Source organism: Phocoena sinus, chromosome 7, assembly GCF_008692025.1.
Source record: "Phocoena sinus isolate mPhoSin1 chromosome 7, mPhoSin1.pri, whole genome shotgun sequence".
NCBI lineage: Eukaryota > Metazoa > Chordata > Mammalia > Artiodactyla > Phocoenidae > Phocoena > Phocoena sinus.
The window spans coordinates 92,263,718-92,287,260 of record NC_045769.1 but is presented as its reverse complement, the minus strand read 5'-3'; the positions used below and the strand labels follow the sequence as shown (position 1 = coordinate 92,287,260).

The following is a 23,543-nucleotide window of genomic DNA, read 5'->3' as shown; positions in this document are numbered from 1 at the left end:
TGAAAAAGAATTCAGAGTAATGATAGTAAAGATGATCCTGAATCTTGGAGATAGAATGAAGGCAAGAATTGAGAAAAATACAAGAAATGTTTATCAAAGATCTAGAAGAACTAAAGAACAAACAAACAGATGTGACGAACACAATAACTGAAATGAAAAATACACTAGAAAGAATCAATAACAGCATAACTGAGGCAGAAGAACAAATAAATGAGCTGGAAGAAAAAATGGTGGAAACAACTGCCGAGGAGCTGAATAAAGAAAAAAGAATGAAAAGAATTGAAGACAATCTCAGAGACCTCTGGGACAACATTAAATGCACCAACATTCGAATTATAGGGGTGCCAGAGGAAAAAGAGAAAAAGGAAGGGACTGAGAAAATATTTGAAGAGATTATAGTCCAAAACTTCCCTAACATGGGAAAGGAAATTGTCATCCAAGTCCAGGAAGCATAGAGAGTCTGATACAGGATAAACCCTAGGAAAAACACACCAAGACACATATTAATCAAACTAACAAAAATTAAATTCAAAGAAAAAATATTAAAAGCAGCAAGGGAAAAGCAACAAATAACATACAAAGGAATCCCCAGAAGGTTATCAGCTGATTTTTCAGCAGAAACTCTGCAGGCCGGAAGGGAGTGGCAGGAAATACTTAAAGTGATGAAAGAGAAAAACCGACAACCAAGATTACTCTACCCAGCAACGATCTCATTCAGATACGACAAAGAAATCAAAAGCTTTTCAGACAAGCAAAAGCTAAGAGAATTCAGCACCACCAAACCAGCTTTACAACAAATGCTAAAGAAAGTTCTCTAGGCTGGAAACACAAGAGAAGAAAAAGGCCCACAAAAACAAACCCAAAACAATGAAGAAAATGGTAATAGGAACATACATATCGATAATAACCTTGAATGTAAATGGATTAAATACCCCAACCAAAAGACATAGACTGGCTGAATGGACACAAAAACAAGACCCCTATGTATGCTGTCTACAAGAGACCCACTTCAGACCTAGGGACGCATACAGACTGAAAGTGAGGGGATGGAAAAAGATATTTGATGCAAATGGAAATCAAAAGGAAGCTGGAGTAGCAATACTCGTATCAGATAAAATAGACTTTCAAATAAAGACTATTACAAGAGACAAAGAAGGACACTACATAACGATCAAAGGATCAATCCAAGAAGATATAAAAATTATAAGTGTTTATGCACCCATAATAGGAGCACCTCAATACATAAGGCAAATGCTAACAGCTATGAAAGAGAAATCAACAGTAACACAATAATAGTAGGGGACTTTAACATCCCACTTACACCAATGGATAGATCATCCAAACCAAAAGTTAATAAGGAGACACAATATTTATATGACACAACAGACCAGATGGCTTTAATTGATATTTATAGGACATTCCACGCAAAAGTGTGGCAGAATACACTTTCTCCTCAAGTGCACATGGAACATTCTCCAGGATAGATCACACCTTGGGTCACAAATCAAGCTTTGGAAAATTTAAGAAAATTGAAATCGTATCAAGCATCTTTTATGACCACACGCTATGAGACTGGAAATCAACTATAGGGAAAAAACTGTAAAAAACACAAATACATGGAGGCTAAACAGTGCACTACTAAATAAAGAAGAGATCACTAAAGAAATCAAAGAAGAAATTTTAAAATACATAGAAACAAATGACAACGAAAACATGACAACCCAAAACCTATGGGATGTACCAAATGCAGTTCTAAGAGGGAAGTTTATAGCAATTCAATCTCACCTCAAGAAACAAGAAAAATCTCAAATAAACAATCTAACCCGACACTTAAAACAACTAGAGAGAGATGAACAAAGAAAGCCCAGCATCAGTGGAAGGACAGAAATCATAAAAATCAGAGCAGAAATAAATGAAATAGAAACAAAGAAAACAATAGCAAAGAAATAAAACTAAAAGCTGGCTCTTTAAGAAGAGAAACAAAATTGATAAATCCTTAGCAGACTAATAAAGAACAAAAGGGAGAGGACGCAAATCAATAAAATCAGAAATGAAAAAGGAGAAGTCACAACCGACACCACAGAAACAAAGGATTATAAGAGACTACTACAAACAACTATATGCCAATAAAATGGACAACCATGAAGAAACAGACAAATTCTTGGAAACATACAATTTTCCTATACTGAACCAGGAAGAATTAGAAAATAAAAACAGACCTACAGCAAGTAATGAAATTGAAACCGTAACTAAAAATCTTCCAACAAACAAAAGTCCAGAACACAATGGCTTCACAGGCAAATTCTATAAAACATGTAGAGAAGAGCTAGCACCTATCTTTCTCAAACTCTTCCAAAAAATTGCAGGAGAACCATTCCCAAATTCATTCTATGAGGCCACCATCACCCTGGTAACCAAACTAGAAAAAGATATCAGAAAAAGAGAAAATTATACACCAATATCACTGATGAACATAGATGCAAAAATCCTGAACAAAATACTAGCAAACAGAACCAACAACACATAAAAAGGATCATACACCATGATCAAGTGGGATTTATCCCAGGGATGCAAGGAATCTTCAGTGTATGCAAATCAATCAATGTGATACACAACATTAACAAATTAAGGAATAAAAATCATGTGATCATCTCAATGGATGCAGAAAAAGCTTTTGACAAAATTCAACATACATTTATGATAAAAACTCCCTAGAAAATGGGCATAGCATAATAAAGGCCATATACAAACCCACAGCAAGCATCCTACTCAGTGGTGAGAAACTGAAAGCATTTCCACTAAGATCAGGAACAAGACAACGATATCCACTCTCACCATTATTATTCAACATAGTTTTGGAAGTCCTAGCCATGGCAATCAGAAAAGAAGAACTAAAAGGAATACAAATTGGAAAAGAAGAAGTAAAACTGTCACTGTTTCCAGATGACATGATACAATACAGAGAAAATCCTAAAGATGACACCAGGAAATTACGAGAAGTAATCAATGAATTTGGTAAGGTGGCAGGATACAAAATCAATGCACAGAAATCTCTGGAATTCCTATACACTAACAATGAAAGATCAGGAAGAGAAATTAAGAAAACACTCCCATTTATCACTGCAACACAAAGAATAAAATACCTAGGAATAAATCTGCCTAAGGAGGCGAAAGACTTGTACTCAGAAAAGTATAAAACACTGATGAAAGAAATCAAAGAAGACATAAACAGATGGAGAAATATACCATGTTCTTGGATTGGAAGGATCAATATTGTGTAAACGACTATACTACCCAACGCACTCCACAGAGTCAATGCAATCCCTATCAAACTACCAATGGCATACTTCACAGATTTACAACAAAAAATTTTACAATTCTAGTGGAAACACAAAAGACCCTGAAAAGGCAAAGCAATCTTGAGGAAGAAAAAAGGACTTGGAGGAATAAGTCTCCCTGACTTCAAACTATACCACAAGGCTACAGTAATCAAGAAATATAGATCAATGGTACAGGATAGAATGCCCAGAGATAAACTCACACACATATGGTCACCTAATTTACGAGAAAGGAGGCAAGGACACACAATGGAGAAAAGACGACCTCCTGAATAATTGGTGTTGGGAAAACTGGACAGCTACATTTAAAAGAATGAAATTAGAACACTACCTAACACCATACATAAAAATAAACTCCAAATGGATTAAAAAACTAAAAGTAAGACCAGACACTATAAAACTCTTAGAGGAAAACATGGGAAAAACACTCTTTGACATAAACCACAGCAACACCTTTTTTGACCCATCTCCTAGAGTAACAGAAATAAAAACAAAAATAAACAAATGGGACCTAATGAAACTTAAAAGCTTTTGCACAGCAAAGAAAACCATAAACAAGACAAAAAGACAACCCTCAGAATGGGAGAAAATATTTGCAAATGAAACAAGAGACAAAGGATTAATCTCCAAAATATACAAACAGCTAATAGAGCTCAATATCAAAAACACAAAGAATCCAATTAAAAAATGGCAGAAGACCTAAATAGACATTTCACCAAGGAAGACATACAGATGACTAAGCGGCACATGAAAAGATGCTCAACATCACTAATTATCAGAGAAATGCAAATCAAAACTACAATGAGGTATCACCTCACTCTGGTCAGAATGACCATTATCAAAACAATCTACAAACAATAAATGCTGGAGAGGGTGTGGAGAAAAGGGAACCCTCCTGCACTGTTGGTGGGAATGTAAATTGATACAGCCACTATGGAGAACAGTATGGAGTTTCCTTAAAAAACTAAAATACAATTACCATATAATGCAGCAATCCCACTACTGGGCATATATCCTGAGAAAACCATAATTCCAAAAGAGACATGCAGAGTCCTTCCCATCAGGAAACTTGCACAAGCCTCTTAGATAGCCTCATCCACCACAGGGCAGAGAGCAGAAGCAAGAAGAACCACAAGCCTGCAGCCTGTGGAACAAAAACCACATTCACAGAAAAAGAGACAAGATGAAAAGGCAGAGGACTATGTACCAGATGAAGAAACAAGATAAATCCCCAGAGAAACAACTAAATGAAGTGGAAGTAGGCAACCTTCCAGAAAGAGAATTCAGAATAATGATACTGAAGATGATTCAGGACCTCGGAAAAAGAATGGAGGCAAAGATCGAGAAGATGCAAGACACGTTTCACAAAGATCTAGAAGAATTAAAGAACAAACAAACAGAGATGAACAATACAATAACTGAAATGAAAAATACACTTGAAGGAATCAATAGCAGAATAACTGAGGCAGAAGGACGGAGAAGTGACCTGGAAGACAGAAGGGTGGAATTCGCTGCTGCGGAACAGAATAAAGACAAAAGAATGAAAAGAAATGAAGACAGCCCAAGAGACCTCCGGGACAACATTAAACTCAACAACATTCGCATTATAGGGGTCCCAGAAGGAGAAGAGAGAGAGAAAGGATCAGAGAAAATATTGGAAGAGATTATAGTTGAAAACTTCCCTAACATGGGAAAGGAAATAGCCACCCAAGTCCAGGAAGAGAGAGATAAACCCAAGAAGAAACACGCCGAGACACATAGTAATCAAATTGGCAAAATTTAAAGACAAAGAAAAATTATTGAAAGCAGCAAGGGAAAAACGACAAATAATATACAAGGAAACTCCCATAAGGTTAACAGCTGATTTCTTAGCAGAAACACTACAACCAGAAGGGAGTGGCATGATATACTTAAAGTGATGAAAGGGAAGAAATTAAAACTAAGATTACTCTACCCAGCAAGGATTTCATTCAGATTCGATGGAGAAATCAAAATCTTTAGAGACAAGCAAAAGCTAAGAGAATTCAGCACCACCAAACCAGCTCTACAACAAATGCTAAAGGAACTTCTGTAAGTGGGAAACACAAGAGAAGAAAAGGACCTCCAAAAGCAAACCAAAAACAATTAAGAAAATGGTAACAGGAACATACATATCGAAAATTACCTTAAATGTGAATGGATTAAATGCTCCAACCAAAAGACACAAGCTTGCTGAATGGATACAAAAAGACCCATATATGTGCTGTCAACAAGAGACCCAATTCAGACCTAGGGACACATACAGAATGAAAGCGAGGGGATGGAAAAAGATATTCCATGAAAATGGATATCACAAGGAAGCTGGAGTAGCAATACTTATATCAGATAAAATAGACTTTAAAATAAAGAATGTTACAAGAGACAAGGAAGGACATTACATAATGATCAAGGGATCAATCCAAGAAGAAAATATAGCAATTATAAGTATATATGCACCCAACATAGGAGCACCTCAATACATAAGCAAATGCTTAGAGCTATAAAACAGGAAATCGACAGAACACAAAAATAGTGGGGGACTTTAACACCTCACTTACACCAATGGACAGATTATCCAAACAGAAAATTAATAAGGAAACACATGCTTTAAATGGCACAATAGACCAGATAGATTTAGTTGATATTTATAGGACATTCCATCCAAAAACAGCAGATTACACGTTTTTCTCAAGTGCGCACGGAACATTCTCCAGGATAGACCACACTCTGGGTCATAAATCAAGCCTCAGTAAATTTAAGAAAATTGAAATCATACCAAGCGTCTTTTCTGACCACAATGCTATGAGATTAGAAATCAATTACAGGGAAAAAAACCGTAAAAAACAGAAACACATGGAGGCTAAACAATACTTTACTAAATAACCAAGAGGTCACTGAAGAAATCAAAGAGGAAATGAAAAAATAACTAGAGACAAATGACAATGAAAACATGATGATCCAAAACCTATGGGATGCAGCAAATGCAGTTCTAAGAGGGAAGTTTATAGCTATACAAGCCTACCTCAAGAAAGAAGAAAAATCTCAAATAAACAATCCAACCTTATACCTAATGGAACTAGAGAAAGAAAAACAAACAAAACCCAAAGTTAGCAGAAGGAAAGAAATCATAAAGATCAAAGCAGAAATAAATGAAATAGAAACAAAGAAAACAATAGCAAAGATCAATAAAACTAAAAGCTGGTTCTTTGAGAAGCTAAACAAAATTGATAAACCATTAGCCAGACTCTTCAGGAAAAAGAGGGAGAGGACTCAAATGAATAAAATTAGAAATGAAAAAGGAGAAGTTACGACACCGCAGAAATACAAAGCATCCTAAGAGACTACTACAAGCAACTCTATGCCAATAAAATGGAGAACCTGGAAGAAGTGGACAAATTCTTAGAACAGTATAACCTTCCAAGACTGAACCAGGAAGAAACAGAAAATATGAACAGACCAATCACAAGTAATGAAATTGAAACTGTGATTAAAAATCTTCCAACAAACAAAAGTCAAGGACCAGATGGTTTCACAGGTGAATTCTATCAAACATTTGGAGAAGAGTTAACACCCATCCTTCTCAAATTCTTCCCAAAAATTGCAGAGGAAGGAACACTCCCAAACTCATTCTATGAGGCCACCATCACCCTGATACCAAAACCAGACACAGATACTACAAAAAAAGAAAATGACATACCAATATCACTGATGAATATAGATGCAAAGATCATCAACAAAATGCTAGCAAACAGAATCCAACAACACACTAAAAGGACCATACAGCATGATCAAGTGGGATTTATCCCAGGGATGCAAGAATTCGTCAATGTATGCAAATTAAACAATGTGATACACCATATTAACAAGTTGAAGAAGAAAAACCACATAATCACCTCAATAGATGCAGAAAAATCTTTTGACAAAATTCAACACAGATTTATGATAAAAACTCTCCAGAAAGTGGGCATAGAGGGAGCCTACCTCATCATAATAAAGGCCATATACGAGAAACCCACAGCAAACATCATTCTCAATGGGGAAAAACTGAAAGCATTTCCTCTAAGATCAGGAACAAGACAAGGACGTCCACTCTCACCACTCTTATTCAACATAGTTTTGGAAGTCCTAGCCATGGCAATCAGAGAAGAAAAAGAAATTAAAGGAATACAAATTTAAAAGAAGAAATAAAACTGTCACTGTTTGCAGGTGACATGATACTATATACATAGAGAATCCTAAAGATGCCACTAGAAAACTACTAGAGATAATCAATGAATTTGGTAAAGTTGCAGGATACAGAATTAATGCACAGAAATCTCTGGCATTCCTATACACTAATGATGAAAAATCTGAAACAGAAATTAAGGAAACAGTCCCATTTACCATTGCAACAAAAAGAATAAAATACCTAGGAATAAACCTACCTAAGGAGACCAAAGACCTGTATGCAGAAAATTATAAGACACTGATGAAAGAAATTAAAGATGATACAAATAGATGGAGAGATATACCATGTTCTTGGATTGGAAGAATCAACATTGTGAAAATGACTCTACTACCCAAAGCAATCTACACATTCAATGCAATCCCTATCAAACTACCACTGGCATTTTTCACAAAACTAGAACAAAAAATTTCACAATTTGTATGGAAACACAAAAGACCCCGAGTGGCCAAAGCAATCTTGAGAATGAAAAATGGAGCTGGAGGAATCAGGCTCCCTGACTTCAGACTATAGTACAAAGCTACAGTAATCAAGACAATATGGTACTGGCACAAATTCAGAACTATAGATCAATGGAACAAGATAGAAAGTCCAGAGATAAACCCACGCACCTGTGGTTAACTAATCTATGACAAAGGAGGCAAGAATATACAATGGAGAAAAGGCAGCCTCTTCAATAAGTGGTGCTGGGAAAACTGGACAGCTACATATAAAGGAATGAAATTAGAACACTCCCTAACACCATACACAAAAATAAACTCAAAATAGATTAGAGGCCTAAACGTAAGACTGGACACTATAAAAATCTTAGAGGAAAACATAGGAAGAACACTTTTTTTTTTTTTTAGGAAGAACACTTTTTGACATAAATCACAGCAAGATCTTTTTTGATCCACCTCCTATAGTAATGGAAGTAAAAACAAAAATAAACAAATGGGACCTAATGAAACTTCAAAGCTTTTGCACAGCAAAGGAAACCATAAACAAGACCAAAAGACAACCCTCAGAATGGGAGAAAATATTTGCAAATGAAGGAACTGACAAAGGATTAATCTCCAAAATTTACAAGCAGCTCATGCAGCTCAATATCAAAAAAACAAACAACGCAATCCAAAAATGGGCAGAAGACCTAAATAGACATTTCTCCAAAGAAGACAAACAGGTGGCCAAGAAGCACATGAAAAGCTACTCAACATCACTAATTATCAGAGAAATGCAAATCAAAACTACAATGAGGTATCACCTCACACCCGTCAGAATGGGCATCATCAGAAAATCTACAAACAAATGCTTGAGAGGGTGTGGAGAAAAGGGAACCCTCTTGCATTGTTGGTGGGAATCTAAATTGATACAGCCACTATGGAAAACCATATGGAGTGTCTGTAAAAAACTAAAAATACAACTACCATAAGACCCAGAAATCCCACTATTGGGCATATACCCATAGAAAATCATAATTCAAAAAGACACACACACCCCAATGTTCATTGCAGCACTATTTACAATATCCACCTCATGGAAGCAACCTAAATGCCCATTGACAGACGAATGGATAAAGAAGATGTGGTATATATATACAATGGAATATTACTCAGCCATAAAAATGAATGAAATTGGGTCATTTGTAGAGATGTGGATGGATCTAGAGACTGTCATACAGAGTGAAGTAAGTCAGAAAGAGAAAAACAAATATCGTATATTAATGCATGTATGTGGAACCTAGAAAAATGGTACAGATGAACCAGTCTGCAGGGCAGAAACTGAGATACACATGTAGAGAACAAACATATGGACACCAAGGGGGGGAAGTGGCAGGGGGTGGGGGTGGGGGTGTGATGAATTGGGCAATTGGGATTGACATGCATACACTGATGTGTATAAAATGGATGACTAATAAGAACCTGCTGTATAAAAAAATAAATAAAAGAAAAAAAATTTTTTTTTAATAATGGAAAAAAAACAAAGACATGCACCACAATGTTAATTGCAGCACCATATACAGTAGCCAGGACTTGGAAGCAACCTAAATGTCCATGGACAGATGAATGGATAAAGAAAATGAGACACATATATATAATGGAATCTTAGCCATAAAAAGAAATGAAATTAAGTTATTAGTAGTGAGGTGGATGGACCCAAAATCTGTCATACAGAGTGAAGTAACTCAGAAAGAAAAAAAAAATACCGTATGCTAACACATATATATGGAATCTAAGAAAAAAAAAAAAGGTACTGATGAACCTAGTTTCAGGGCAGGAATACAGATGTAGACATAGAGAATGGACTTGAGGACATGGGGTGGGAGGGGAAGCTGGGGCAAAGTGAGAGTAGTATCGGCATATATACACTACCAAATGTAAAATAGCTAGTGGGAAGCAGCAGCATAGCACGGGGAGATCAGCTGGGTGCTCTGTTATGACCTAGAGCGGGGGCGGTGGGGGGGATAGGGAGGGTGGGAGGGAGGCTCAAGAGGAGGGGATATGGGGACATGTGTATGCATATGGCTGATTCACTTTGGTGTACAACAGAAAGTAGCACAGTATTGTGAAGCAATTGAACTCCGAATAAGATTAAAAAAAATAAAGATGACGAATAAGTTTCTGGCTCGAGCTGCTGACAAAAGATGATGCTATTTATTGAAAACAAATGGGTGTAGGGAGAACAGGTTTGTGGGGTGTGGAATCACAAGGTCTGTTTGGGACTTCCTAAGTTCAAGAAGCTTTGTGAGTCATCCAACTGGTAAAGTCAAGTGGGATGTTGAAAATCTGAGGCTGGAATCATCTCCACTAAATCAGCAGCAGTGAGCAAGGGGTTGACCAGAGTCAGCATCAACTGTGCACAGGTGTAAGCAGCCACCCTGAACTGTGGCGTGGTGGAACAGGAAAAGCCGAGCAGGAAAGCAAGGAAACAGAGGCTCTTTTTCTCCCCTCCCAGTATTCAGATGTTGGATTCATTCCAACTTTTCTACCACTCACAATGGTGCCATCGTATATAATGTACACTCTAATACTGGGGTCGAATTCCAGCTGTAACCCTCTTATTAGATGTGTAACTTCAGTAAAGGTATTTAAGTTCTCAATGCCTCAATTTCCTCATCTATAAAAGAGGGATATCACAATCATTTCACCAGGTTGTTTTGAAAAATAAATTAATATGTTTGTACACACACACATCACTTAATGTTGTACCTGGCATATTAGTGCTATTTACATGTTTGCTACTATTATTTTTATAAGGATTAGTCTACAATAACATCTCTCAAACTTTGTCTATTGACAGGATCTTTGTTTAAAATAGTATCATGCAGAAACCCAATATGTAAAAGAAGTAAAGACCAAATGGCTGTGGCTGGAAGGTAGCACCTGGAGCCCCCGAGCCCCCATTCCAGCTTAGCACTTTTCCTTGCCTTTCTCACCACTGAGGAAGATCTGTGAAACTTCTAAACCACCACCAAACTAGGTAATCTTTTAAAAATTAGAGAAAAATAAAGATTTTTCAGACTTACAAGCAATAAAGGCTCCACCATCCACAAATCCTCACTAAAGGAACTCTGTGCTTTGGCAATAAGAAAAGTGAAGCTGGAAGGTCAGTCCATCTTTCTGGAGTGAGGCGTCTTCTCCACTTAGTTTGTTTCACACTGTATGGAGGGTCCTCCATGTGCATCACAATCCTGGCCTTCCTCTCCCAACCCCATCCTGGCCTCACTCAGTCCTCCTCCAAGGAACAGTGAGTTAACATGATTGGAAAAATTGAGAAGAGAGACTGGATGTAAGTAGGCCAGCCCCTTCTTCTCCCCTTCTGCTTGGGACCTAGGCTGCCTGCAGGGTAGTACCTTGTGGGGCAGATAGGGGCCATGTGTGGGGAGGCCTGCCCTCATCCAGCACTGCCTATGCCTTAGTTAGTATGACCATCTACTGGGATGGTAGTTCTAGGAACTGGTATTTGGAAGCCCACTTGTCCACCAACGGGAATGTTTCTAATATCCTACTGGTAACAAAGGTCATATTTTGGTCCCCATATGCCTTACACTTTTGTCTGATTTCTCAATTGGTTCTGAAAACTTGGGCGAGGAAGAAGTGCTATTTAAAGACCTCCTTGCCCTCCAACAATGTGGGACAAAAGAAACAACAGTGAACTCAGGAAGGGATCAAATACATTGGCAAATTCCTGAGATAGGGAAGGACCAGATCACAAAAACAAAATTTGTTTATCCTACAGAGGAAGCTGGATTTTATGCGACCAGGAGGCAAAGGCCATTAGAACACTTTCAATCAAAGGTGACATGACCAGCTTAGTATTTTGATTATTTCCTTAGATGGGGTCAGTGTGGAAGAAAGAGAGCACTTTCAAACGGGATCAGGTTAGAAAGAGAAGGTGGCATTTTCTGAAGAACAAATTCACCTGCTTTAGAACTTTGTCTAAGGCTGTCACAAATGATGATGTCATGTTTTTCCAAACTACTGACTAATTTTGAATAGCTGGTCAGCTGGCTCAGTAAGATTGCATTAAACCAAACAATCAGATAAGCAAAATTACAACTGCGTTTGGGATTTTTATCACAATGTTTCGAAATATGCTTTACAACTTTTCATTCAAGAAAAAGAATGAAGTAATGTTGTTTCTCTCTGACCTCCAAAGTTTACATTTTCCTAGAATATCCATGATACGTTATTACTGAGAATTTTAAAAGGCAAAATATTGATAGTCATAAAGTGATGGCTTGAAAACTTGTGACTGTAAAATAGACCATTTGTCATTCACAAAATCAGCACAATATTAAATGTTGATACAAAACAGAAGTATACTACATTGCTGCAGTAGTATTTTTTTCTCTCTGAAGATAATTTTTTAGCAATGTCAAAGTAGGTCAGGTAAGCTTAATGGTACCTTTAAGCCATAAGCTGGCCCTTGGACCCTTACTTTTCTGAGTCTTCTATTCTTGTGCCATTCCTCTGAGCAAGATACTTCCACCAGACCAAGGCAACTGCTTTCGACCCTGAGATAAAGATTTGGGTCTCTGCCACAAACATGTTCAATGTTCCATGGCTGGGGTTGTCCAGGACTGTACCAAGCATTGGGTGTCCTGGGATAAGCAAGACATGATATAATCCACGTTTCCAAAGAACTTTTGGTCTCCTGGAAAAACAAGAGTAATAACAAAATTACAACACAGCAAAATTTGTAAATGACTACAAATTTTCGTAAGAATTAACAAAAACAGCATAATAATAACACCCCCCATGCTCACTTCCTAATGGTCCCTCCCTCTGACACTGTCCTCTACTGATGAGGAAGGAATTTTGGGGGGAAAACACAAAAAACAAGATAAGAATAGTCACCTATGTGGGCTTACCAGACAAATCAACTGGCACAAAAAATGTCATCATCAGGGCTTCCCTGGTGGCGCAGTGGTTGAGAGTCCGCCTGCCGATGCAGGGGACACGGGTTCGTGCCCCGGTGTGGGAGGATCCCACATGCCGCGGAGCGGCTGGGCCCGTGAGCCATGGCCACTGAGCCTGCGCGTCCGGAGCCTGTTGCTCCGCAACGGGAGAGGCCACAACAGTGAGAGGCCCGCGTACCGCAAAAAAAAAAAAAAAAAAAAAAAAATGTCATCATCAGATTGCCCTACCTCCAAGTGGGGTCACTTGGGGACTTAAGTTCTCCTGTTTTGTTGTTATTGCTTGTTCTTTGTCTTTTTTCCCCCACACACAGCTGCTAAGTGCTCCCTTTCTTTATTGCCTACATTCATCCCCCACAACAGGGTCCTCTTTTCCAAAGTGCAGGCCTAGCTATTTCTGCCTCCCCGCTGAACTCTGGGGAACATAATATATTAATAAAGGAACTCTTTCAGTAACAGAAATCCTACCCAAAATAGTTGAAAGAAAGACTTGTCTAGCTTTCTAACTGGGAAGTTCAAGCAATAAACTTCAGGCACGGCTAGATCCTGGTGCTCAAATGATGTCTTCAAGGATTTGACTTTCTCACTCTATCTCTGTTTTGCTCTGGGTTGATTCTCCCCCTCAAAGTGGCAAAGATGGCCACCAGAAGCTCTAGGATTGCATCATTTTTATAACTAATAATCCTGTCTCCTTCTTCCACTTCCCACTCCCCCTCCCCCCATTCTCTCTTTCCATAAAGCTACCCCAAAACTTCCAGGGACTGTTCACCAGAGAGATGCTATGAAGAAACAAATGTATATTCACTTTACACAGAACTCCTTTAATATTTTCTAAAGATTCTTTACTAACTGGGAACAAAACATGACCAAATTGTAGTGGTAAGAAACTATGTAGCTTAATACTTTTCATGGACTTCTTTCTGGAATTTATGGAAAAATAAATGGAATTAAACAGGCTATTTCTTAGCTCCTTGCACCGACCCATTTCTCATTGTACTGTTTAGAAACATCTCCACCCAACTCCTTTATTTGGGTTTTTGGTTCTATTTACAATGATGCTCATGGGCTTTCCCAACTTCTTGGTTGGCATCCCTTCCTTCTAATTCATAGAGCCAACATCAGAATGAAATTTTGTAGCTGCTAGTTATCAACAATAGATTTAAAGAGAGCCAAGTAAGATTTATCTTCTCAGAGAAACACGCTACTCTATCTAGATGTAACATCTTCTGACTTCACATAGGAAAGCTGACTTATTTAATTCCGTGATGCTTGACCTGTTCTTTACGCCAAAATTCTTTTAACGTTTTTTAATTAATTAATACTTTTACTAAAGTATAGTTAATTTACAATATTGTGTCAGTTTCAAGTCTACAGAAAGTGATTCAGTAAGACATATGTATTTTTTTAAGATTCTTTTCTATTCTACTATAGGTTATTACAAGATATTGAGTATAGTCCCCTGTGCTATACAGTAGGTCCTTGTTGTTTACCTATTTTATATATAGCAGTATGTACGTTACTCCCAGACTCATAATTTATCTCCCCCCACCCCTCTCCCTCTATCCCCTTTGGTAACCGTAAGTTTGTTTTCTATGTCTGTGAGTATTTCTCTGTCTTGTAAATAAGATCATTTGTATCATTTTTTTAGATTCCACATATAAGTGATATTACATATTTGTCTTTCTCTGCCTGGCTGACTTCACTTAGTATGATAATCTCTAGGTCCATCCAATGCCAACATTCTTTAACAGTGGTTGCCAAACACAGAGCTGGAAGGCTGTCTCCTTATACTGGAACACAGCAAGCTGGTGCCAAGCTGTGAGAAACACTCAAGAGGGAGAACAGAGTCCAAGAACTCAAAGAAAATGCACATTGCACACGTTCCCCTCCACTGAGCTGGCCCCTTAACCCTGACATTCCCTCAGGCTATAGAAAAGTGGATATAATGTAAAATACTCAGCCCACCACCTGTAAATGTGAGGAAAACAAATCTTCCTCACATGGTAGGAAGAAGGCATCAACACTGTACCACTGGAGTATTACCTGAGCATGATCAAGATGAAAATAATAGCATGGCAAGAACAAACAAATATTCAACATGAAGTAAAAGAGCCCCACTTGATAAATTATAGCTTAAAACGAGAAGGAAATATCTCACAATTGTTTCAGGCTACAGACAGATTTCATAAGAATAAAAATTCATTTTTTTTTTAGTGGCTCAAAAACAAATCAATAAAGCAACAGTATGAGATGAAAAGGAAACCTGCCAATCTGAGAAAAATAATTGAGGGTGGATAACATTGTTCTATGGCTATGAAATTCTTTGGCTCTTCTCTCTTTCTTTAAATAAAATAGAGCTGATGAACTCTGGAAATGAAATGGACTCACTGTTTGAAGAGATTCCCTAAGATACCATCTGTTTTCTGCTTTGAAGATTATACCTTCCCTCAAATTTGGAAAGATCAAGGCTTCATGATGATACAGGTGGAAACTTGGCAAATGCGCACATGTGCATATAAACACATACACGTGTGTACGTGTGTGTGTGTGTGTGCATGCACTTGCAGACACACACATGCTCCAGTGGGAAGGAGTAAATATTTGAGACTTGTTGAAGAGTTAAAATCTTTGTGATCCTTTAAGAAAGTAACATAAATTGGCAAGTACGTGCTGGTCATTCTCATTGGTCAACTCCCCACCCACCACTGTCAGTACCACCATTCTCTGCCCCTCTCTGCCTTGCTCTGGTTCAGGGGAAGCTGACCCCTGAAACTTGTTCCCATTCCCCCAGGCTTCCAGGTGGGCAGGAAAGTCAGAGGGTGGGAGAAGGGAGAATCCTAGGTATTTCTTCCCTCTCTCCCCTGTTCCCATGCATGATCCTCCACAACTCTAGCTTACATGGGAGGGATCCCCTCTTCCACATGTTCACTGTCAGTGGACTCCAGGAACACTCTTTCCTTCCCTTGTGCAGTAGTCCTAGGGATGGGAGCATCTTTAAGCAGTTGTTAGTCTCTGGGATCTTACTGTTCCTTGACTTTTTTCTCTTAACCTCATCCGCATCCCAACAGTAATCCTTTTCTTAATACCTCTAAATTTTAAGCATGGAGGATGAATTCTGTTTCCTGCCATGATCCCGAGTTGTAAAAACAGAAACCGATTTTGGCCAAATTGAGAAAAAAATAAACAAATTAGAAAAAGCAAAGGAAAGAAAAAAGTCTGCTGAATATGGAATTTTTCTCACAGAGAAAAGGCTAGAAATAATAAATGCAAAAAGAAGGTGAAGGAGAAAGAGGAGAAGGAGAAAGAAAGAAAAGTCTAAGAGATTAGAGAGAAGCTAATAGATAATAAAGATAGATAAAAACTATCTACCATAAAAATATTGGGTTGTAAGGAACTAAACAAATAAAGCAGAAATGAAAAAACAAATTTGAAAATATAGAACAAGAAAAGTTTCCCAGAAATGAAGAAAATAAATGCTGCAGACTAAAGGAATATGCTGTGCTTGAAGTAAACTTGATGCAAAGCAGTCAACACCAATTTATATTCTAAGTATACTATTCTTTATATGCTAGTTAGGCTATTATCAAGGATAAAGAAAAACTATTCAAGCATAATACAGAAGAAAACAATCACTATCACAAGGGAAGAAATCATGCTGCCCTCATACTCCTTTACAACAGAGATTGGTTCTACAAAGTTCTCAGGGAAGGAGAATCATTGTTATAGTACATTATGTATTTCTATATGTTAAAAAAGAATTCTTAAGAAAACCTGGAAGATGGATACCATGAGATGAGAGAAGATATGTGATATGTGCTAATGTCTTCATCATACATACCAGGTAATCACGCTGTTTTATTTGTTATGGTGATCTGTGACCAACTGAGGCCATGTGTCTGGGGTCTTGGTTCTGATCCTCCTCTGGGCACCTCCATTCTCCTCCACATGGTCTGTTTGGGTAGTCTCAGGGTTCCAAGAGGAAGCACTGCCAAGAAGACAAGCCCCCAAAGGACAAGCACTTGTTATTAAGCCTCTGCTTATGTCACGCTTGCTAATATCCCATTGGCCAAAGCAAGCACATGGTCAAGCCAGACTCTATTTGGAAATGTATACACAGGGAATTTGAATCTCAACTACCATTTTTGGCAAGTAATTTAACTTCTCCATGTCTCAGTTTCCTCCTCTGTAAAATAAAGATAACATCTGGTTCACATTATTTGGGGGATTAAATGAGACAATAAAAATATAGCTAACAAAGAACCTAAGAAACAGTAGGTGGTTGACAGATACTAGTTCCCACTTGTTATACACCTGCAAAAGGTGTCTCTTGTTAAAAAGAAAATTGGTTGCTTACCTCATCAAATTGGCTTTTGAATAAGCCTCACACTTTCATACAGTTGTGATTAGCATTGTTTTAAATCTGCTTTTTAATGGTTTTATTTATCTTGGGTCCATTATGCAAATCATGTAATTCCTTCCATACAGTGATCTCATTATTTTCTATTGTTTGTCATCTTATCTTTTATTTTTATAGGCTTCTAACTTAAAGAATATTTCCCTTGAACTACCTGAAGGGCATCTCATTTTTTTCCAACTTTATTGAGATATAATGATATATAGGCGCACCTCATTTTATTGTGCTTCACTTTGTTTTGATTCACAGATACGGAGTTTTTTACAAATTGAAGGTTTGTGAGGACTCTGTGTTTAGCAAGCCTATTGGCATGATTATTCCAACAGCATTTGCTCACTTTCTGCCTCTGTGTCACATTATGGTAATTCTTGCCACAATATTCCCTTAAGCCAAAGCCTAATTCGGAGCAAGGCCGTAACTCTCTTCAATCTATGAAGGCTGAGAGAGGTGAGGAAGCTGCACAAAGTATGAAGCGAGCAGAGAGGTTGGTTCCTGAAGTTTAAAGAAGCCATCTCCATAACATAAAAGTCCAAGGTGAAGCAGCAAGTAATCCAGAATATCTAGCTAAGAAAATTAATGAAGGTGGCTACACTAAGCAAACAACAGATTTTCAGTGTAGATGAAACAGCCTTCTATTGGAAGAAGATGTCATCTAGGACTTCCATAGCTGGAGAGGAGAAGTCAGTTTCTGGCTTCAAAACTTCAAAGGACAGGCTGACTCTCTTGTTAGGGGTTAATGCTCACTTACCATTCTGAAAATCCTAGGGCCCTTAGGAATTATGCTAAATCTACTCTGCCTGTGCTCTACCAATGGAACAGCAAAGCCTGGGGGGCAGCAAATCTGTTTACAACATGGTTTATTGTTTTAAGCCCACTATTGAGACCTACTGCTCAGAGAAAAAAGATTCCTTTTAAAATATTACTGCTTATTGACAATGTACCTGGTCACCCAAGAGCTCTGATGGAGATGTATGAGATTCATGTTGTTTTCATACCTGCTAACACAACATCCACTCTACAGCCCAGGGATCAAGGAGTAATTTCAACTTTCAAGTTTTATTACCCATGATATACATTTTGTAAGGCTATAGCTGCCATAGGCAGTGATTCCTCTAATGGATCTGGGCAAAGTAAATTGAAAACCTTCTGGAAAGGACTCATCGTTCTAGGTGCCATGAAGAACATTCATGATTCATGGGAAGAGGTGAAAATACCAACATTAACAGGAATTTGGAAGAAGTTGATTCCAACCCTCAAGGATGAATTTGAGGGGTTCAAGATTTCAGTGGAGGAAGGCACTGCAGATGTGGTGGAAATAACAAGAGAACTAGAAGTGGAAACTGAAAAAGTAACTGAACTGCTGCCATCTCATGATAATAATTGAGCAGATGGGGAGTTGCTTCTTATGGATGAGCAAAGAAAGTGGTTTCTTAAGATGGAAACTACTCTTGGTGAAGCTGCTGTGAAGACTGTTGAAATGACAACAAAGGATTTAGAACATTATGTAAACTTAGTTGTCTCCAATTTGAAAGAACTTCTACTGTGGGTAAAATGTTATCAAACAGCATTGCATGCTACAGAGAAATTGTTCAGGAAAAGAAGAGTCAGTCAAAGCAGCAAACTTCATTGTTGTCTTATTTTAATAAATGGCCCCAGCCACCACAACTTTCAGCAACCACCATACTGATCAGCCAGTAGCCATCAACATCAAGGCAAAACCCTGTATCAGCAGAAAGATTACAACTTGCTGAAGGCTCAGATGATGGTTAACACTTTTAGCAATAGAATATTTCTTTTTTTTTTTTTTTTTTTCAGTACGCGGGCCTCTCACTGTAGTGGCCTCTCCCGTTGCAGAGCACAGGCTCCGGACGCGCAGGATCAGTGGCCATGGCTCACGGGCCCAGCCACTCTGGGGCACAAACCCATGTCCCCTGAATCTCCCTCAACCACTGCGCCACCAGGGAAGCTCTAGAATATTTTTTAACTAAGGTATGTACATTGCTTTTTTAGACAATGCTATTGCACACTTAATAAACTACAGTATGGTATAAACTTAACTTTTATATGCACTGAGAAACCAAAAAATCGGTGTGACTCACCTTATTGCAATGTCCACTTTATTGTGGTGGAATGGAATCAAACATTAAAGCTCTGCTCTTACAGCAACTTTTAATTGTATAATAGAGTGTTGATAACTATAGTTACCATGCTGTATATTAGATCCTCAGAATTTTATTCATCTTGTAAGTGAAAGTTTGTACCCTTTGATCAACATCTCTCAATTTCCCCTACACCTCGACATTGGGCAAACACCATTTTACTACCTGTATGAGTTCACTGCTTTCATTTTTTTAATTTTTATTTTCATTTTTTAATATATTGGAGTATAATTGCTTTACATTGTTGTCTTAGTTGCTGCCGTATAACAAAGTGAATCAGCTATACGTATACATATATCCCCATATCCCTTCCTTCTTACATCTCCCTCCCACCCTCCTTATACCACCTCTCTAGGTGGTCACAAAGCACTGATCTGATCTCCGTGTGCTATGCAGCTGCTTCGCACTAGCTGTCTATTTGACGTTTGGTAGTGTATATGAGTCCATGTCACTCTCTCACTTTGACCCAGCTTACACTTCCCCCTTCCTGTGTCCTCAATTCCATTCTCCACGTCTATTTTATTCCTGTCGTGCTGCTAGGCTCTTCATAACCTTTTTTTTTTTTCGATTCCATGTATATGTGTTAGCATACAGTACTTGTTTTTCTCTTTCTGACGAAACTTCACTCTGTATGACAGACTCTAGGTCCATCCACCCCACTACAAATAACTAAATTTCATTTCTTTTTATGGCTGAGTAATATTCCATTGTATATATGTTCCACATCTGCATTATCCATTCATCTGTCGACGGACACTTAGTTGCTTCCATGTCCTGGCTATTGTAAATAGAGCTGCAATGAACATTGTGGTACATGACTCTTTTTGAATTATGGTTTTCTTGGGGTATATCCCAGTACTGGTATTGCTGGGACAGGTCTATTTTTAGTTTCTAAGGAGCCTCAATACTGTTCTCCATAGTGGCTGAGTCAATTTATATTCCCACCAACAGTGAAAGAGAGTTCCCTTTTCTCCACACCTTTTCCAGCATTTGTTTGTAGATTTTTGATGATGGCCATTCTGACTGGTGTGAGATGATATATCATTGTAGTTTTGATTTGCATTTCTCTAATGGTTAGTGATGTTGAGCATCCTTTCATGAGTTTGTTGGCAATCTGTATATCTTCTTTGGAGAAATGTCTATTTAGGTCTTCTGCCCATTTTGGGATAGGGTTGTTTGTTTTTTGATATTGAGCTGCATCAGCTGCTTGTATATTTGTGAGATTAATCCTTTGTCAGTTGCTTTGTTTGCAAATATTTTCTCCCATTCCGAGGGATGTCTATTTGTATTATTTATGGTTTCCTTTGTTGTGCAAAAGCTTTTAAGTTTCATTAGGTCCCATTTGTTTATTTTTGTTTTTATTTCCATTTCTCTAAGAGGTGGGGCAAAAAGGATCTTGCTGTGATTTACGTCATAGAGTGTTCTGCCTATGTCTTCCTCTAAGAGTTTGATAGTGTCTGGCCTTACTTTAGGTCTTTAATCCATGTTGAATTTATTTTTGTGTACAGTGTTAGGGAGTGCTCTAATTTCATTCTTTTACATGTAGCTGTCCAATTTTCCCAGCACCACTTATTGAAGAGGCTGTCTTTCCTCCATTGTATATTCTTGTCTCTTTTATCAAAGATAAGGTGGCTGTATGTGTGTGGGTTTATCTCTGGGCTTTCTATCCTGTTCTATTGATCTATATTTCTGTTTTTGTGCCAGTACCATATTGTCTTGATTAGTGTGGTTTTGTAGTATAGTCTGAAGTCAGGGAGCCTGATTCCTCCAGCTCCATTTTTCATTCTCAAGATTGCTTTGGCCACTCAGGGTCTTTTGTGTTTCCGTACAAATTGTGAATTTTTTTGTTCTAGTTTTGTGAAAAATGCCAGTGGTAGTTTGATAGGGATTGCATTGAATCTGTAGATTGCTTTGGGTAGTAGAGTCAGTTTCACAATGTTGATTCTTCCAATCCAAGAACATGGTATATCTCTCCATCTATTTGTATCATCTTTAATTTCTTTCATCAGTGTCTTATAATTTTCTGCATACAGGTCTTTTGTCTCCTTAGGTAGGTTTATTCCTAGATATTTTATTCTTTTTGTTGCAATGGTAAATAAGAGTGTTTTCTTAATTTCACTTTCAGATTTTTCATCACTAGTGCATAGGAATGCCAGATATTTTTGTACATTAATTTTGTATCCTGCTACTTTACCAAATTCACTGATGAGCTCCAGTAGTTTTCTGGTAGCATCTTTAGGATTTCCTATGTATAGTATCATGTCATCTGCAAACAGTGATATTTCAACTTCTTTTCTGATTTGGATTCCTTTTATTCCTTTTTCGTCTGTGATTGCTGTGGATAAAACTTCCAAAACTATGTTGAATAAGAGTGGTGAGAGTGGGCAACCTTGTCTTGCTTCCTGATCTTAGTGGAAATCGTTTCAGTTTTGCACCACTAAGAATGATGTTGGCTGTGGGTTTATCATATATGGCCTTTATTACGTTGAAGTAAGTTCCCTCTATACCTACTTTCTGGAGAGGTTTTATCATAAATGGGTGTGGAATTTTGTCAAAAGTTCTCTGTGCATATATTGAGATTGTCATATGGTTTTTCTCCTTCTATTTGTTAATATGGTGTATCACATTGATTTGCGTATATTGAAGAATCCTTGCATTCCTGGGATAAACCTCACTTGAGCATGGTGTATGATCTTTTTAATGTGCTGTTGGATTCTGTTTGCTAGTATTTTGATGTGGATATTTGCATCTATGTTCATCAGTGATATTGGTCTGTAGTTTTCTATTATTGTGACATCTTTGTCTGGTTTGGGTATCAGGGTGATGGTGGCCTCGTAGAATGAGTGTGGGAGTGCTCCTCCCTCTGCTATATTTTGGAAGAGTTTGAGAAGGATAGGTTTTAGTCTTCTCTAAATGTTTGACAGAATTCACATATGAAGCCATCTGGTCCTGGGCTTTTGTTTTTTGGAAGATTTTAAATCACAGCTTCAATTTCAGTGCTTGTGATTGGTCTGTTTATATTTTCTATTTCTTCCTGGTTCAGTCTCAGAAGGTTGTGCTTTTCTAAGAATTTGTCCATTTCTTCCAGGTTGTCCATTTTATTGGCATATAGTTGCTTGTAGTAATCTTTCAGGATCCTTTGTATTTCTGCAGTGTTAGTTGTTACTTCTCCTTTTTCATTTCTAACTCTGTTGATTTGCAACTTCTCCCTTTTGTTCTTGATGAGTCTGGCTAATGGTTTATCAATTTTGTTTATCTTCTCAAAGAACCAGCTTTTAGTTTTACTGATCTTGGCTATTGTTTCCTTCATTTCTTTTTCATTTATTTCCAATCTGATCTTTATGATTTCTTTCCTTCTGCTAAATTTGGGTTTTTTTGGTTCTTCTTTCTCTAACTGCTTTAGGTGTAAGATTAGGTTGTTTATTTGAGATGTTTCTTGTTTCTTAAGGTAGGATTGTATTGCTATAAACTTTCCTCTTAGAAATGCTTTTGCTGCATCCTATAGGTTTTGGGCTGTCATGTTTTCATTGTCATTTGTTTCTATGTATTTTTTGATTTCCTCTTTGATTTCTTCAGTGATCTCTTACTTATTTAGTAGCGTAGTGTCTAGCCTCCATGCCTTAGCATTTTTTACAGTTATTTTCCTCTAATTGATATCTAGTCTCATAGCATTGTGGTCAGAAAAGAAACTTGATACAATTTCAATTTTCTTAAACCTACCAAGGCTTGATTTGTGACCCAAGATATGATCTATCCTGGAGAATGTTCCATGAGCACTTGACAGGAAAGTGTATTCTGTTGCTTTTGGATGGAATGTCCTATAAATATCAGTTGTTTAATGTATCATTTAAAGTTCGTGTTTCCTTATTTATTTTCTTTTTGGTTGATCTGTCCATTGGTGAAAGTGGGTTGTTAAAGTCCCCTACTATTATTGTGTTACTGTCAATTTCCCCTTTTATGGCTGTTAGCATTTGCCTTATGTATTGAGGTG

The 23,543-nt window shown here is 37.7% G+C and overlaps 1 long non-coding RNA gene across 1 annotated transcript in view; it reads right to left on the bottom strand.

The window, feature by feature from the left end:
- Positions 1–23,543, bottom strand: part of LOC116756860 — a 91,728-nt gene that overhangs the window by 7,697 nt on the left and 60,488 nt on the right. The window contains exons 2-3 of the long non-coding RNA XR_004350767.1: positions 16,818–16,964; positions 12,469–12,717 (exon numbers count right to left, since the gene is read on the bottom strand). This is a non-coding gene — a long non-coding RNA (uncharacterized LOC116756860). The remainder of the gene's footprint in view (positions 1–12,468; positions 12,718–16,817; positions 16,965–23,543) is intronic.